At 50.1% G+C, this 18,761-nt stretch overlaps 2 long non-coding RNA genes across 2 annotated transcripts; one reads left to right on the top strand and one right to left on the bottom strand.

Moving 5' to 3' along the window:
* The first annotated feature begins 11,182 nt into the window (after positions 1 to 11,182).
* On the top strand, positions 11,183 to 15,973 carry LOC132244093 (uncharacterized). Its single transcript, XR_009455692.1, has 2 exons — positions 11,183 to 11,373; positions 12,691 to 15,973. It is a non-coding gene; the product is annotated as an uncharacterized LOC132244093 (long non-coding RNA).
* LOC132244092 (uncharacterized) lies at positions 13,027 to 18,402 on the bottom strand. Its single transcript, XR_009455691.1, has 2 exons — positions 18,079 to 18,402; positions 13,027 to 13,269 (listed from the first exon to the last, which is right to left on the bottom strand). It is a non-coding gene; the product is annotated as an uncharacterized LOC132244092 (long non-coding RNA).
* Positions 18,403 to 18,761: the final 359 nt, after the last annotated feature.

Below are 18,761 nucleotides of genomic sequence, written 5' to 3'. Positions count from 1 at the left end.
CCTTGCTGGACCTGGTCTTGGCCACTGGGGACGACTTGATGAGGAGACTGCAGGTCCTTAACCACCTGGGTGACCGTGATCATCGTCTGCTGGAATTCACCATCCAGTGCAGGGTATTGAGGACTTATCTCAAGACTAAAGCCCCTGACTTCAGAAGGGCCAACTTCAATGAATTTAGGAGATTAGTGGGGGAGGCACTGAGGGCCCAAAAGGTCGAGGATATGGGAATCCATGAGGGATAGTTGTACCTTAAAGGGACGATCCTCCAGGCTCAGAGTGTAACAGTCTCTGAGAGAAAGAAGGGGGAAGAGTGCTCTGAAAACCCCCCTGGCTCAGCAAAGGCATTCGAGAATGCCTGAGGGCCAAAAGGGAGACGTACACCAGCTGGAAGAAAAGGGCTATCGCCAAGGAGGAATACTCCTTGGCCTGTGAGTGTAGGAGGGCCATTAGGAAGGCCAAGACAGAGATGGTGCTCAGGCTAGCGACCAGGATTAAGGACAACAAAAAGTCCTTCAAATACATTGGGAGCAAGAAGTGGGCACTGGGTAATGTAGGACCCCTGTTAGACTCAAATGGTAATCTTGTGGCTAAGCCAGACGAGAAAGCCGAAATCTTTGACCAGTTCTTTTCCTTGTTTTCTTGGACAGGGAACAGGACAGCTCTCCCACCACAGGTAGGGGCAAATTTGAGGATAGCACTGCCAGGCCTCGGGTCCACGCAGATGTAGTTAGGGATCTTCTGGAAGGGCTGAATGTTTTTAAATCTGCGGGCCCTGATGCCCTCCACTCACGGGTGTTGAGGGAGTTGGCAGGGGTCATTGCTGTGCCTCTGGCCTGGCTGCACAAGCAATCATGGTCCACGGGCCAGGTGCCTGGAGATTGGAAACTAGCTAATGTGGTCCCCATTGATAAGAAAGGGAGAAAGGAGGACCTAGGAAACTATAAGCCCATAAGCCTTACATCAGTCTTGGGGAAAATCTTTGAAAAAATTACCAAAGACCATATCTGTGAGGGGCCAGCAGGGGAAATCATGCCCAGGGGAAATCAACATGGGTTCATCAAAGGCAGGTTCTGCTAGACCAACCTGATGGCCTTTTATGACCAGGTAACTAAATCCTTGGATGATGGTGTTGCCCTGGACGTAGTTTTTCTGGACTTTAAGAAGGCATTTGACACTGTCTCTCACCCCATCCTCATTAACAAACTGAGTGACTGTGGCATTGAGGCCTACACAGTTGGATGGGTCAGAAATTGGCTGATGGGGCGCACCCGGAGAGTGGCGGTGGGCGGGTCGTACTTGACCTGGCGGGATATGAACAGTGGGGTCCCCCAGGGCTCAGTCCTGGGGCCTACGCTGTTCAACATCATCAGCGACTTGGACGAGGGTGTGGAAAACACGTAGTCTAGGTTTGCCAATGACACCAAGATGTGGGAAGAGGCAGGCACGCTCCATGGGAGAGAGAGGCTGCAATTAGATTTAGACAAACTACAGAAGTGGATGGATGATAATAGGATGGGCTTCAATGTAGATAAATACAGGGTGCTGCACCTGGGGAGAAGGAATCCACTGCATACATACAAGCTGGGGAGCTCCCCCCTTGTGAGCACAGGCAGAAAGGGATCTTGGAGTCATTGACTCCAAGATGAACATAGCTGCCAATGCCAGACTGCAGCCAGCAAAGACAACCGCACCTTGTCGTGCATCCAAAGATGCATTTCAAGCCAGTCCAGAGAGGTGATACTCCCTCTCTACATGACACTGGTCCGGCCTCAACTGGAATACTGCATCCAGTTCTGGGCACCGCACTTTAAGAAGGATGTGGCCTGCCTTGAGAGGGTTCAGATGAGGGCCACCTGCTTGGTTGGAGGGCAACAGGGCAGGCCCTAGATTAATAGATTCATAGATGCTAGGTTCAGAAGTGACCTCAATAGATCATCGAGTCCGACCCCCTGCATAGGCAGGAAAGAGTGCTGGGTTTAGATGACCCCAGCTAGATGCCTATCTAACCTCCTCTTGAAGACCCCCAGGGTAGGGGAGAGCACCACCTCCCTTGGGAGCCCGTTCCAGACCTTGGCCACTCGAACTGTGAAGAAGTTCTTCCTAATGTCCAGTCTAAATCTGCTCTCTGCTAGCTTGTGGCCATTGTTTCTTGTAACCCCCGGGGGTGCATTGGTGAGTAAAACCTCACCAATTCCCTTCTGTGCCCCCGTGATGAACTTATAGGCAAGGTCGCCTCTCAACCTTCTCTTGCGGAGGCTGAAGAGGTCTAGGTGCCCCAGTTTCTCCTCAGGGCTTGTCCTGCTAGCCCTTAACTATACGAGTGGCCCTTCTCTGGACCCTCTCCAGGTTATCCACATCCCTCTTGAAGTGTGGCGCCCAGAATTGCACGCAGTACTCCAACTGCGGTCTGACCAGCACCCGATAGAGGGGAAGTATCACCTCCTTGGATCTGTTCGTCATGCATCTGCTGATGCACGATAAAGTGCCATTGGCTTTTCTGATGGCTTCGTCACACTGCCGACTCATGTTCATCTTGGAGTCCACTAGGACTCCAAGATCCCTTTCCACTTCCGTGCCACCCAGCAGGTCATTCCCTAGGCTGTAGGTGTGCTGGACATTTTTCCTCCCTAGGTGCAGCACTTTGCATTTCTCCTTGTTGAATTGCATTCTGTTGTTTTCTGCCCACTTGTCCAACCTGTCCAGGTCTGCTTGCAGCTGTTCCCTGCCCTCCGGCGTGTCCACTTCTCCCCACAGTTTTGTGTCATCCGCAAACTTGGACAGAGTACATTTGACTCCCTCGTCCAAGTCTCTGATGAAGACATTGAAGAGTATCAGTCCTAGGACCAAGCCCTGCGGGACCCCACTGCCCACACCCTTCCAGGTCGATACCGACTCATCCACTACGACTCTCTGGGTGCGACCCTCTAGCCAATTCGCCACCCACCGAACTGTGTAGTCATCCAAGTCACAGCCTCTTAACTTGTTCACCAGTATGGGGTGGGATACTATATCGAAGGCCTTCCTGAAGTCTAAGTATACGACATCAACCCCTACTCCTGCGTCCAGGCGTTTTGTAACCTGGTCATAAAAAGAGACTAGATTAGTCAGGCACGATCTGCCCGCCACAAACCCGTGCTGGTTTCCCCTCAGCAGAATTTTTCCTGCTGGGCTCTCGCAAATGTGAGCCTTGATAATTTTTTCAAAGACTTTGCGAAGGATGGAGGTGAGCCTGACTGGCCTACAGTTGCCCGGGTCCTCCTTCCTCCCCTTCTTGAAAATGGGGACCACATTGGCCCTTTTCCAGTCCTCCGGGACTTGGCCCGTGCGCCACGAGGGTTCAAATATTCCCGCCAGTGGCTCTGCAATGACGTCGGCCCGTGCCTTCAGTACCCTCGGATGGAGCTCATCCGGGCCTGCCGACTTAAACACATCCAGTTCCTCCAAATGACCCTGCACCATCTCAGGGTCTACGCATGAAAGTCTGTCGCCTTGCTGCTGCCTCTCTACAACCCCAGTGAGAGACTTGTCTTGCCCCTCGCTTAGGAGCACTGAGGCAAAGAACTCGTTGAGGAGTTCAGCCTTGTCCCCCCTATCTGTCACCAATTGTTTCTGCCCATTTAGCAGTGGTCCTATTCCTCCCTGGGCCTTCCTTTTACTCCCTATATATCTAAAAAACAATTTTTTGTTATCCTTAACTGGGATGCCATCCTCAGCTCCATGGTAGCTTTGGCCCACCTAACTGCCTCCCTACAAATGCGAGCAGAGGAGGTATACTCCTCTTTGGTAATCTCTCCCTGTTTCCACTTTTTATATGCTCCCCTTTTCGCCCGTAGGCTGCCCTGGATTTCTCTGGTCAGCCAAGGAAGCCTCCTGGCCCCTTTCCCTCTTTTTCCCCGCATCGGGATCGTCTTCCTCTGTGCCCAAAGGATCATTTCCTTAAGGCACAGCCACCCTTCCTGGGCTCCCATCTCTTCAAAACTCCTACTCTGCAGTGCATCCTTGACTAATCGCCTGAGTTCATTGAAGTCAGCTTTCCTAAAGTCTATCACTTTCACCCTACTAATTACCTTACCCACTTGACGTCTTATGATGAATTCTATTATTAGGTGATCACTGTCCCCCAGGTGACCACCGATCTGTAGGTCCCCTACCATGTCATCCCCTGTTGCCAATACCAGATCCAGTTCATCCCCCGTTGCCAATACCAGATCCAGTATGGCATTCCCCCTAGTGGGACCGTGTACCTCCTGCGTCAGGTGGAGGTCCTGTACACAGGATAGGAACCTGCGTGAACAGTGGGACTTTGCTGTCTGCATCTCCCAGCAGATGTCTGGGTAGTTTAGGTCTCCCATGACTACCGCCTCCCTAGTTTTTATGGTCTCCGAGAGTTGCCTCAGGAACCCCAAATCTAGCTCTTCCCCTTGGTGTGGGGGTCTGTAGCAGACCCCTACCACCAAATCCCTTTCTCCTTGACCCCCATGTAGCCTAACCCACAATCCTTCTACTTTCTCCTCCTCCGATTCCGTTTTGATAAGGGTCGATGTATATTGCTCATTGACATAGAGCACAACCCCTCCCCCTTTCTTCCCTACCCTGTCCTTTCTGTACAGCCTATAACCCTCAATATGTACCGCCCAGTCGTGGGACGAATCCCACCAGGTTTCTGTTAGCTCTACTAAGTCGTAGGTGTTTTGTGCAAGCAGGAGCGCTAGTTCATCCTGCTTGCTCCCCATGCTCCTAGCGTTAGTATATAGGCACTTGAGCCCTGTGACTGGCACCTTTGTTGCCCCCCAGCTCCGATTCCCAAAGGGCCCCTTATTGCTTACCTGCTTATTGCTTACCTGTGCTGTAGTGCTGGCTGCCCCATGGCTCGCAGGTTCCCGATGTTCTCCTTCTTCAGGCTGGGCTGTCCTTGTGGGTGCCACATGGTTTGGTGGTCCATGGCTTCCCCTGCCCTCATCTTCCCCTCCAGTATGAGGAAAGGCTGAGGGACCTGAACCTGTTCAGCCTCAGCAAGCGGAGGCTGAGGGGGGATTTGGTGGATTTGGTGGCTGCCTACAAACTCGTTAGGAGAGATCAGCAGCAAATAGGAAGGGCCCTATTCCCCCCAGCAGCACCTGGGGCGATGAGGAACAATAGCCAGAAGCTGCTGGAGAATAGGTTCAGGTTAGAGTTCAGGAGGCACTATTTCACTGTCAGGGTAGCTAGGATCTGGAACCAACTTCCTAGGGAAGTGGTCGTTGCTCCTACCTTGGGTAAATTCAAAAAGAGGTTGAATGAACACCTGTCTGGGGTCGTGTGATCCCAGCGTGTGCTCCAACCAGTGACGGGGGGTTAGACTAGATCTATTCAGGTCCCTTCTGACCCCTAACTACTATGAAAGCACAGGGGGTTCAGAGAAACTGCACCCCAAAATCCTGAAAGCAAAAACTCATGTCACGTGTATGTGTTAAGCCACAGCAGGGTCAAAATTGCAGGAATGCTAGCCCCTGCTGAGGCCATGAAGCCTGCCAAGTTTCAAGGAGCTAAGTGCAGGGGTTTGGGGGAAATTGCACCTCAAGCTGCGGACAAGCCCAACTCATGACATGGGTGACACTGGGTGTGTTAAGGCGCAGCAGGGTGAAAACTGCAGGGATGGTGGCCCTTGCTCAGGCCACGACACCTGCCAGCTGTTGAGATCAGTGCAGGGGGGGTCTGGGGCCCTGCACCTCTGGCTGCTGGCAGACAAAACTCATGTCATGGGTGCTTGTGCAACTATGTCCGTCTTGGGGCACGGGGGAGGAGAACCTACTGCAGGCCTGGCTGCTAAACCTTGCTGCAGCCACAAAGCCTGCCAGCTGTCGAGGAGACCGGTGCAGGGGGGTTATGGGGCCCTGCACCCCTAGCTGCTCAAAGTCAAACCTCATGACATGGGTGCTTATGCAACTGTTGCCTCTCATCAGGCAGCAGGACTGAAGATCCCCCATCACTTGTCACCAAGACCTGGGAATAATAATTGGCCACAGTATGAACATGAGCTGGCACTGCGATGCTGTAGCCAGAAGGGACAACAATACACTGGCATGCATCAATTGATATGTCTCCAGCAAAACCATTGCAAAGAAGTGATTCTCCTGCTCTACCCGGCTCTTCTAGGGCTAAGGCTGTGTGAAGCTTCGGACCGTGCTTTGGATCTGGAGAAGCTTTGGCATGTGAAGCAGCGTGTCTGGATCAGAGCGCTGGCTTTGTTAGGCTTTCTGAAGCTCCAAACCACTTCAGAGCCACTTGGGAGATCTAGCCATAGGGTATAATGGGGAATCAATAAAATATTTATAACTTTGTTGTTTTTTGTCTGATTTGGATGAAACTTGACAGAGTGGTAACCTCTGCTGAGATCATGCAGTTTGCCAGGTTTCAAGAAGATCAGTGCTGGGGTTCGGGGGGGAACTGCACCCAAATTCTTGAAAGCAAAACTCATGTTGTGCAGGGGGGGTGAAAACTGCAGGAGTGGTGGCCCCTCGTGAGGCCACAAATCCTGCCAGCTGTCAAGGAGATCAGTGCAGGGGGAGTCTGGCTTCTGGGTCCTGCACCTCTGGCTGCTGACAAGCAAAACTCATGCCATGGGTGCTTGTAGGACTGATTGTCTCTGTCTTGGGGCAGTTGATTGTCTGTATTGACTCTTTCCTCTCCTTAGTCTGTGGTTTTGTAGGTGTGAACCCATGCTTTTTAAAGTCATTATGTAGTAGCTAGGTACTGTGTATTGAGCTGGTCCCTGAGTGATTCATGATTAATTGGTAACTGGTAACACAGTAGCTTAGCAGCCAGGTCTGCAGTAGTCCATCTGTGTGTCCCCACTCCCCCCAGGTGCCCCCAGGCAGACACAGTTGCACAAGCACCCATGTCACAAGTTTTTCTTGTCTGCAGCTTGAGGTGCAGTTCCCCCCAAACCCCTACACTTATCTCCTTGAAATTTGGCAGGCTTTGTGGCCACACCAGGAGCCGCTACTCCTGCTGTTTTGACCCTACTGTGGCTTAACACACACAAGTGACATGAGTTTTGGTCTCAAGATTTTGGGGTGCAGTTTCTCCGAATTCCCTGTGCCTATCTTCTTTAAACTTGACATGCTTCATGCCCTCAGAAGGGGCTATGGTTTCTGTAAGTTTAATCCAAATCTGCCTGGAAATGACAAAGTTATAGCCTGTTTTGACCTTCCCCATTATATCCTATGGGCGAAATGCCGAAATGGGCAAAACGGGAAAACGTTTCGACGGAACAAAACAGAACAGCTGTTTTGACTTGAAACAAAAGTTGAAACAAAACACTGTTCTGTTGAAACATCGAAATGCTGGTCGAAACAAAACGATTCCGTTTCGCAGCCCTGCTCTGGATAGCTGTTCTAGTGTTTCACTACCCTCTTTGTGAGAGCTTTTCCTAATATGTAACCTAAGCTTCCCTTGCTGCATCTTGAGACCGTTGCTCCTTATTCTGTCGCCTGTCATCGTGGAGAACAGTCCAGCTCTGTCCTCTTTGGAACCACCCTTCAGGGAGTTGAAAGCTACTATTAAATCTCCCCTCAATCTTCTCTAGACCCTGGAAGAGAGCAGCCAAGATTCTTCCCCAATTTGGTACTGCTGAGACCACATCTGGAGCCCTGTGTCCAGTTTGGGGCACCCCGCTACAAAAAGGATGTGTACAAATTGGAAAGAGTTCAGCGAAGGGCAACAAAAGTGAGGGGCTTGAGGGCACATGATTTATGAGGAGAGGCTGAGGAAACTGGGCATATTCAGTCTGCAGAAGAGAAGACCGGGGTGGAGGGGGGAGATTTAATTAGCAGCTTTCAACTCCCTGCAGGGTGGTTCCAAAGAGGATGGAGCTGGACTGTCCTCAGTGGTGGCAGGTGACAGAACATGGAGCAATGGCCTCAAGTTGCAAAAAGGGAAGTTTAAGTCAGATTTGGGGAAAAACTTACTCACTAGGAGGGTGGTAAAGCACTGCAACAGGTTACCCAGGGAGGTGGAATCTCCATCCATGAGTTCCCTTCCGAGTATGTGTCATTTTTAGCCTCTGCAGGACTCTCCTAAATTGCTACCCAGCACCCACCACTCCCCAGAAGAGCTGTATCATCCTTTCTGTCCCTGATCTTCCTGGACCCCTTGCCCAGATCACAGTTTCCACTCCACTCACCATCCAGCAGTCCCCTCCTCAGAGCTCGTTGAGCTGTCTCTGCTTGGCTGGCTGGGACTGGGCGTCCATGTGGTCAGGCTGGGAGAGAAAACATGCGGACATTGGCACATGCAACAAGGTCTAAGTAACCCACGGTCAGGCTAGGGTTTGGGCCTGGCTCGTAGCAGGGAAGCCCAAGTCACAGGGAGTGGCTGGTTCATGGTCAGGAAAAAGGACATGAATGGGGCTTTTCCCCTTTAGGGACTGCCAGCTCTGATCAGACCCAGGACCCAGGAAGCGGCAGGTTGTGGGGAGACCTGGGTCCCTCCCCTTTTGGGATGCTGGCTCCCATCCAGCCGGTGGACTGTATGACTGCCTGGCTGAGGGTGGGGAGGCATGGGACCCTGTTGCTTGAGGCCTGCTGTACAACTGTATTCACCTGAGGGGCTTGACTCTTATGTAGGAGCGATGACAGGAAGCTGCAGTGCCAGGCAGGCCACACGTCCCTGACTTGGGTCTCCTCCGTGCTGATGTAGAGGAAACTCTGCTGTGTAGCAGTGAAGGGGGGCCACTGCTCCCCACTGCCCTCTGCCGCCATCGGGTTCCTGCAGGGGAGATCCAACATACCTCCATTGCAGATGAGGCTGGAGGGCCTTAAACACCGCTGCTGGCAATGCTGTGCACCTTGCAGCTGGAAACCCCCACAGAAGAGGCAGCAACCTGGCAGCTCCAATGGTGACCAAATGCACGGCACTGCCCTTTTCATGGTTCCAGCAGCACCACTTATTGTGTGATCAACAAGCATGGGTCCTTCTTGGGTGGGAAAGTCTTAGTTTCCTGCAGAAATCCTTGTTCTTGGGGTCTAGGTGGATGACCTTGACTTTTCACTGTAGAGTCCCATGCCATCACTACTACCTTGATCCCCAAGGCCAGGAGCCCCCTCTGTCTGATATGTTGATGCTGCCCTTCATGGAAAATGCCTCCTCACTTTTCTAATTGGCAGATTTTTATCCCCACTCATCTACAGTTGAGCAATGGTCAATAGGAAACATGTGAAACAAGATCAGCCCCAGGAGCGATCCCTGAGGAACACCACTGAAGACCTCCCTGTAGGCTGGTATCTCCCCTTCTGTTGCTGCCCTTCAACATTTCCCTTTTAGACAGCTTCCTACTCCCTTTGCAGGTCTAGTAACTCCCAGTTAAGTAACTCTCTTCTCTATGGCACCGTATCATATGCTTTATGGAAGATAAAAATCCCTTCTTGCCTGCAAAAGTAAGAATTGTCAGCTTGTTGTGTGGCATGTCTGCTTTTTCACAAGCCAGGCTATAACTTCCTTCTCCTATGTCCTACTTCCCTCTATGTCCTCGCTTACTTTTCTTTCCAATGTTCTTGCTAAAGCTTTGCATACCGTGAGTCTGTAGTTTCTGAGCTCCCTTGTTTCTTAGGAGGACACGTAAGTACAATGCTGGGCAACTTCCAAACATGTGGCACTACCTGTACTCACTAGAGGTGTTAGAAATACTCATTCCCTGCGTGGTGGGAATGTTTGTGCTTTCTCATGCCAATTCCCAGAAATCCCTGGGTTGGGAGAGGATCTGCTCATCCTAACCTGCCTGCATGGAGCTCCCTGAGATTCATGTCTATCCCAGCTAGGGCAGTTCCCATTCTCAGCAGTAAACCTGCCCTTGTCTGCTTCCACCAGGACCTGTCTTATGTCAGCAGGTGGTACTTCACAGTACCCAACCCAACCTGACCTGGTGCAGTGGGCCCAGGAGGCCAGTCACCCTGGCTTCTCTAGTACCAAAGGTCCTAATGAATTCATATTTGGGGGCTAGGACAGACTTGATCTTGGAGCCACTTGTTGGACTGAGTCTGGTTCTGACAGGAGCCCTGGGTCCTTCCTATCTCAGATGAAGTGACACTGCATTAGTCTGCAGAAGGGAAGACTGAGAAGTGATTTAATAGCAGCCTTCAACTCCCTGCAGGGTGGTACCGAAGAGGACGGAGCTGGACTGTGACAGAACAAGGAGAAATGGCCTCAAGTTGCAGCAAGGGTTTAGGTTAGATATTGAGAAAAACTTCCTCATAAGGAGGGTGGTGAAGCATTGGAACAGGTTACCCAGAGAGGTGGTGGCATTTCCATTCTTGGAGGTTTATATGATCCAGATGCACAAAGCCTTGGTTGGGATGACTTAGTTGGGGCTGGTCCTGTTCTGAGCAGGGGGGTGGGCTAGATGTGACCTCCTGAGGTCCCTTCCAACCCAAATTTTCTATGAAAACATGGAAAAGTTTTTCAGGAATTCTTCCAAAAAAATTATCCCATTTTATGGGATAGATTTTTAAAATTGAAATTTTTTTTATCATTTTTAAATCTTAAACTATCTGGGAGAGTTAATCATGCCGAAGGCAAGGGAACCCAGGTAATCACGTTCTCCCCCCCAACAAGGATTAGTTGTTTTCCTTAATGAGAAAAAGTCACACATTTCCCACACTTCACTCCTCGTAGAAGAGATTTCAGGAGGCCTATGACTAAGGAGTGCTTTGGGGCCTCTAAACTCTTCCTACTGCAGCCCTGAGGCTTTCTACCATGCAGCATCTGGCACTGCAGTTGTAAGGAGTGAATGACGACTTAACTGCATATGGTGCTTCACATTTTTCTGAAGTTTCTTGTTCTGAACCATGTTTCTCTGAATTACCTGGAGAGAGAAGTTCACAATCTGTCAGTGGTATTTCTCTCACTGCAGCAGAGCTTTATACTTAACAGCAAGCACCAGAATTGGTTTTCAGAAAGATTCCAGACTGAAAAAGGGAATGTAATGCGATCCACCCACATGGATGCAAAATCTTTTGGATGTGACCCAAAATCGTTTCCTCTGTCAGGGAACTGCAGTTTAGTGAACTATTTCCAGAACCTTTTTACATATCATAAACAGGAAGGGGTTTTTTTTGGCAAAGATAGGTGATGATATACTTAGTTTTTTGGGGGGGGTTGGGTTTTTGTTTTTTTGTTTGTTTGTTTTTTTGGGGGGGGGAGGGTTCTGTATAACTCAACATAGTTTTTCAGACCCCAGGAAGAAAGTGGTGTGTATCCAGCAGAGCAAGGCTAGAAGGGTCTTAGCGGGCTCCTGTCTCCTTCCACTTGTCGCTGGTGCCCAGATGCGGCTCGGATCATGCATGGAACCAGCTGCACCTGCCTCCTCTGCACCAGCAGCTCCAGCTCTCCCAGCAGGTATGGGCAACTCTGGCTGGGCTGGGGCTAAGGGCACTCGGCAGCTGTCCAGGCTGAGCCTGGCAGCAGAAGCAGGGCGTGGTCCCAGGGATGGAGGCAGCACAGGGGGCTGCAGGGCTGGGGGCTGCAAGCAGGTTGTGGGAGTGAGGAACAGCGAGATCCCCGGTGAGTGCAGGCGGGACCCTCCTTGGAGGCTCAGGATTGTGCTAAGGACCAGGGGATGCAGAACCAGCCTCTGCTAGGGCTTGGTAGGGAATGATGTCTCGGGGAGTCTTTTCTCCTCCACACAAGTCTCTTAATGCTCATGTGTAGACATTGACTTGTGCCATGCCAGTCTTTTCTTTCTCTTGTTTATTTTGTTATTATTATACTTTTATATTCTTTATTATATTTTATTTTATTTTATTCTTTATTTTATTTCATTTTGTTTTTGATATTTTTTATCTTACTGTTTAATATTTTTACTAGCAAAACTGCCTGTCAAGAATGACAGGGGGGTTAGTGGGGCTGAAGCCCCTTGTGCCCCCCCCCCAGCTCCTTCCCCCTGCTCCTGTTCTGGCCCTGCTCCACACTCCCCTCCCCCCCGCCACTTTGAGTGCAACCACGCTCCAACCTCCTTCACCCCCACCGCTTCGGGTCCAATCCTGATCCATCCTTCCCCCCAGTGCTTTGAATTCGCCCCCTCCCACACTCCCTCCTTGCTTCAGATCCAACCCTGTTCCCCAACTCCCACCCCCACTGCTTCAAGTCTGACCCTGCTTCCCCCCACTTTGGGTCTGACCCTGCACCCCCTCCCCCCCTTGCCCCCTGTTTTGGGTCTGACCCCACTCCTCCCCTCCCTCTGCCAATTTGGGTCTGACCCCACTGCCCCCTCCCCCACTTCGGATCCAACTCCTCCCCACCCTCCCGCCCAGGTTCGGGTCGGACCCCGCTCCCTCTCCCCTCTTCTACTCCTCATTTGGGTCCGACCCCACTATGATGGAGGGGCTCCCACTTTTTCTCAGCCGGTTCCACTGCTTGTAAAGTGGTCTACTCAATTAATTTTTTTTGCCATGAGTGGAGGTGGGGCGGAGGGAGCCACCGCACCAGAGGCTGCAGGAGGCGGTAGCAGCAGCGGAGGGGATCCTGTTTTAACTCCGCCGCCTCGCCCATGCCCCCCTGGCCTGTGCAGCCAATCGGCGCATGTGCAGTTGGGCAAAAGCATTACAGACAGACAGACAGATTAAGCCCTTTATTATATTAGAATTTACTTTATTTTATTATAGCTATTTTTCTTTTCTTTTTTTTCTTTTATTTATTTTATTATCCTGCACGTAGGCCACCCCAGGTGCAGAGGCCCCTTGGTTTCAAAGGACAGCTAAGCAAAAAGCATCCAATCGAATTGAGTCAGTGGCAGCTGGGAAAGCAGCCATGACAGCTAATTATTTCCAGACATTCCCACTGACATTCCCACTGCTGCCGCTCCCCACCCAGAGGGATCCTTCTTGTGGCCCATGCTCTCCCACAGCTGGTTACGGGCAAAGAGCCGGGGAATTATGTGTGTTGGGCAAGGAGAACTCTGATTAACCACCGCGACTCGTCCAACGAACAGTCCAAAGCTTAATTATTGACTACAAGACATCTACTAAGCACAAAGCAATTCATCAACTACGGTTGCCAGAATACAAACTGTCAACTTTACTGGGACTACCAAAATATAAGCAGACAGTTACCAAAGGCTGAGCACGTTAACGTGACTTCACCGCTTCACAGTCTGTCTAGAGCTGTTACGCAGGAGTTACTTCCCTCAGCTGGCCGTTCTGGGAAAGCTTCCTGGGTTGCGCTGCCCCCATCCCAAGACTTGATCTTCCCTTAGAAATTCATGCAGGCAGTTCACACAGCAAACAATGAACAGTGCTGCAACAAAGGAAAAAAACCAGGATGGGAGTGTAGGTTAAAAGGGCCAAAATAAGAGTGCCGAATGGGGACTCAGAAGCATTGGGTGTGGACTGCCCCTAAGACTACGTTTTTTGACTGAGGTGTGCCAGTGCTCCTGCTGGGATTAAAGCCTGTGGGTTCCTGGGTAGAGGGTTTGCCCCTCCATTCAGGGTCAGACTGATCACACATTTGGGCTCAGGAAGAGCTTTTACTCCATGCTCAGACTGGTATGGACAATGAGGGCTTTCCTCAGGAGGGGTGGGCATAGCTCTCTTCTTTGGATCTCTTGAGTGTCTTTGAACCACCCTTACATCAGCTGGATATTGTCACTACCCTCATCCCCCTGCTTTCCCTGTGGCAGGTGAGGGCATTTTTGGTGTTTGGATGCAATATGCCTTGTAGTCTGGTAACAGGGCTGTAGGGTAGTTTTAGGACTAGATTAGACAAGCACTTCTGTGGGATGCTTTGGACAGGGATAACGCAACTAAGCTTGATTGTTCTTTGTCCCAACCTAAGTACTTGATGCTTCAGTGGTGGTTCACATCCTTTCAATCTACAGCGGCTATGCAGCAACATTACACCATTGTTGGGTCAAATTTAGCTTTGTTTTTAACCATCTTTTAAACACAGAGATTCCAGGTTTAGGAAAGTATTACCTTTGCAGGCACTTGTTTCCTTTAAAACAATGGGTCAGGGTAATTTTTTTACACACATTTTGCTATGTTAATGTTATAAATAGCATTTCAGTACAAAAGAGATTGTCTTTATAGCCTTGAAAACATTTCATTAGGTTGTTTGCTATACACATGCATATTACCTTTTAATACATGCCATTTTGCTAAACAAGTGACATTTATAACTTGAAACTTTCATATCAATTGCTGCCCTGGGTTTCAAATATTAGAACAACTTTCCAGTCCAAACTGGATGGGAGTGTCCTGGTCTGGGATCCACAAACAAATTCAATTTTTAAAAGGGGTCCTGACAATGATTTTTTATCACACTTTGATGATCTTTCTATGCATTTAAACATTTGACAACTTAAAACAAACCAACCAACCAAACAAAGAACCACACAACAAGACAAACAACACAACATACACAAGACAATTTTTGCTATAGTGGTAAAGCCATGGCTTAAGTGAGGAAGACACTGTTAATTCTATTGATGGTAAGGAGGCCTCATAGTCTATCAGTCACCTTTGCTACTGGATTGATTACACCAGTGGTCACCAACCAGTCAATCGTGCCAATTACCCCCCACAGACTGAGATGAACTGTCAGAGGTGGAAGTGGAGGCAGCTGCCATTGCATGCTAGGCTCTAAGCGCCAAGCCTGGCTGCAGCTGCCCTGGGAGCCACGCGACGCCACGTCCACCGCCGGGCTGGCAGGAGGCACGGCTCAGCCCAGTGGCAGGATGCATGTGGTGTCGCACTGCTAGCAGGGCAGCTGCAGTGAGGCTTGGCGTTCATAGCCCAGTGCGCAATGGCAGCTTCCTCCACCCTGTGCACAGATTGAGGAGGGCACATTCCCCCCAGGCCTCCCCCCAGGTGTGCACAGCAGTGGGAGCACCCCCCCCCCACACACACACCCCTGTCCCACCACCTGGCCTGGGCCCCAATCACCCCAGCCCTGGTCCCTGACCCCCAACTTCTTCCTTCCTCCACAGACTGACCTGCAAGGTGCGGGGGAGGGCACGCATGGTAAATCTTGGGTTGAAAGTTCATTCAAAAAGTGATCTTTTGCATAAAAAGGTTGGAGACCACTGGATTACACTATGGTTTCTGCAAAAGAAAAAAACCCACAAACCTGCCAAGAAGTTCACCATCAGAAGTGACTCATGGTCACAGAGGGGAAGAAAATTTTAGATCCTTGTGGCCGATGCAATGGACAGTGGATGTTATATTAAGTGATCACTCTCTGCTTTGTTCCCAGTGAAAGATTACGTATATATACAAGTTTACAATGCTGACACGTGTCACAACCCAAAGTTGTGATTTTTGTTTGTGTGTGTGCTTTGGCACCGCTAAATTATTTCCCGCTATTTGTCGCTTTCTTTGCACGGTAGAGTTCTCTGCTGTAAGAGAGAACTCTGGTGCAACGGGGGATTTCCCACCAGATTACAGCTTCTTTGCAGGGTGCATTTCTTTTGCATCATAGTGATACACGCTGCAAAGGAGTTCCCGCCATTTGTATTCGGATTCGCGCCATATTATTGGCCAATTCCTAATATAGGCACACGTGGCGGCTAGCGATTGGCTTGCTAGCCGTACATAAGGCTTGGGTATTTTCCGCCCAAGCCGGAGGAGGGAGGACGAGAGAGATTCTGTGTGAAGATCTCCAAGCACTGCGGACCCTCGCGGACCCAGCGTGCCTCCCCTAAGCAGGCAATAGAGGCAATAGAACCGAACCTACGGAGCTTTCACTTCTCGCCTCTCCCCATCGCCGATCGCAATCCCAGACGTATCCCTTTCCTGTAACTTCGGACCCGCGGAGCCTAAGTAACTCCGGCGAAACTTTTCAAACCCAACCAAACCGGACCCGCGGAGCCTGAACAACTCTGTGGGAGCAATCGATTTGTCGTGTTCCTCTAGCGAGGATCTAAGCGGGAGCTGTGCCTGGAAACCTGTCCAGCCTACACCAATACCATCTTTGGGTGTAAGTAAACAATCTTTTAAATCAACCATTACGCCTCCGTAACTAATTCTAACTCGCACGTGCCAAACCGCTCCGCAGTTCTCTCCAACCCCGCGTGCCCGGGCTGCCGGCCACAGCCCGCGTGCAACGAAGACGGGCCCAGCTCGCCCCCAGCTCGCACATGGCTGCGAGAATGGGATCGGAATCACCGCTGCACATGGCGACAAAGGTGGGATCAGGGCTCGGCCCGCACAACATGTTCAGTGGCAATGCACACATCATTGCAGTTCTTGAGGTGTTTTTTAATATGTATATGTATTTATCTGCATATTGAATGACAAGGAACATTTTCTTTTTTTTATTGTTTTCAATGGCCCATTGCACCATTTAGGCAATTGGAATTAGGGCTTTTACAATTTTTTTCAAATGTGAGTTATAATCTTATTTTAGCTTTTAGTGAATATTTACACTGTCTTTGTCAGGGGAGGGTTTGATTCCTCATTCAAGACACAGGCTTGTATCTGGCCACATTTTAACTCTTTCTCTTCCAGAACCTTTGAAAATGCCTTCATTTAATTGTCTTGGCTAACCCTACTGATCACTCAATCACAGCAAAAACCTTAATAGCTGTTTAAGTAGTAGTAGTGCATTTGCCTTCCAAGGAAGAGATTGTAGATGCAAGACCTGTTGTGTGTAGCCATGTTTTCTTTACAGCTCCCCAGTCATGTAGTGATCAAAACACAGTTTTGGGAGTTAGAGACGGCAGCTTCCAGTCCCAACTGGGCTGTAGCTGTCTGTGGTTGTGGTTCCTGTGGGAAAAGGATGACGTGGTGGTCACAGTTTTATCTGCCAGTGCAGAATGCCCGTCTTCAAGTTCAGGATCATAAGGGTTGCCAAAATATGGAATGGGCTTCCAAGGGAGGTGGTGCTTTCCCCTTCCCTGGAGGTGTTCAAGAGGAGATTAGACAGGCATCTGGCTGGGATTACTTAACCCCAGCGCTCTTTCCTGCTTGGAGCAGGGGGTCGGACCTGATGATCTACCAGGTCCCTTTCAACTCTAGAAGTCTATGAAATATATGAAAGAAAACTAAGGCAGGTGAAGAGCTAAGGGAGGACAGTGAACATCAGAGAAGCAGATTTTAACTAGCAATGAGAAGCAGTTGGCAAGGTTGCCTGGAGAGATGAACTGGAGGAAAAAGGAATGCAGGAAGCCTGGCTGTTCCTGGAAGACATACACAATGCCAGAAGTACAACTGCAGCCCATTCCAGTACACTGGAAAGATGGGTCAGCGAGTGAGGGACTGATAAGGCTTCCCCAGGAGTTTTTTACCCAACTAACATTGAGAGAGATGAACTGGAGTTACAAGCTGTCTTTCACCAAGGATCCAAATCCCCAACACAAGTGGACTGGGATAAGATCAGCAAGGCGAAGGCATAAAACATGAGTTACAGCTGGCAAGGGATGTTAAAAGCAGGAGGTGGGGGTTTCTCAAGTACATCAGAATTCTAATATAATAAAGCATTTAATTTGTCTGTCCATCCGTTCGTAATGCTTTTGCACAACTGCACATGCGCCGATTGGCTGCGGCGGGCAGGGCCAGCTGAGTTAAAATGGGAGCCCCTCTGTGGCAGGCCAGTAGGGGGAGCTCCTGCATTAAGCCTCCCACCTCACTATGACTATCCACCTTACGGACTCCACATGTTTCTCCAGGGGCGCCTAAGTGGGGGTCTCCCCTTTTGAGCCCCACTGCTGAGTTCGGGGGTAATATGTGCTGCCACCACCCCAAGAAGGGACTGTCTGGGGCCCGTGTCTTTGGGGAAACACAGGCCTAATAGTCCTATGGGTACTCGACCCGATACAAGAACTTGGGGCACTTCCCCAAGTTGGGGGCCAAAAAGGATAGTCTCCCCTAGTCCGCAGACCCAAGGGGCCTCCTAGGCATAATTAAACCCACCCCTCAATAAGTCTCCTACACCAGTCACAAAGGAGAACTTCATTGGTTACAGAGGATAGGGTTAGAATAGGGTACAGGTCAAAGTAATATCAGAGAAATCCCATAGAGCAAACTCCTGTGGCTGGGGTAGCCTTTGATCACACATCTGAGTTACTGCAAGCTATATGTCTAGTTGGATCTCAGTTAGCTTACTCACAAGTATCATCCAGAGGCTGTAGGAGAATCCCTCTGGAGGAAAGCAGTTCCTTGATCATGAGTTTTGAGAGATAGAGCAAGTTTCAGATGGTACAGCTCTTCTTTTTTCCTGAGTATCCCTCATGGCTGCTGCCTTTCTCTGCCTGGGCAGTCCTTAACTTATATAGCCCTTGTGACCTCATGTACCTGGTCCAATGGAGGCCAGCACCTGTTGGTAGTCAGCCAACCAATTTGAAATATATCACTAGTTGCCGGGCAGACTCTAGCCCACCAGGGAGGAAGCCCCTCACCCAGGTATGTGATACTAGTCACGTAGGCAGAATGGAGCAGGTTTTCCCCCTCCCTCAGGAATGTATCCAGCTCAGGTTACCCAATGAGATAGGGTAAGGATGTGTCTCTCTGCTGGGCCAAACCTTATCAAATTGTCACAGAGCAGAGTTTTTGGGAGAGAAACAAAGGCGGCTTCCTGCCACACCCTCTGCCCACGCCGCCTCCTACGTCCTCCAGTGTGGCAGCTCCACAGAGGCAAAAAAAAATAAAAATTGGTACAAGCACTTTATATACAGCGGGCCAGCTGAGGAAAGGTGGCCATTTGTGTCATTTAAGTATGTCCCATAGGCACTGCATTCATTTGTGCCTTGAGACAGCTGCTTCTTGCCATAGTTTCTCGTTCTCACCTTTTGC

Source organism: Alligator mississippiensis, chromosome 11 (assembly GCF_030867095.1).
Source record: "Alligator mississippiensis isolate rAllMis1 chromosome 11, rAllMis1, whole genome shotgun sequence".
Lineage (NCBI taxonomy): Eukaryota > Metazoa > Chordata > Crocodylia > Alligatoridae > Alligator > Alligator mississippiensis.
The sequence above is the reverse complement of the archived record's forward strand: the minus strand, read 5'-3'. Positions and strand labels throughout refer to the sequence as shown.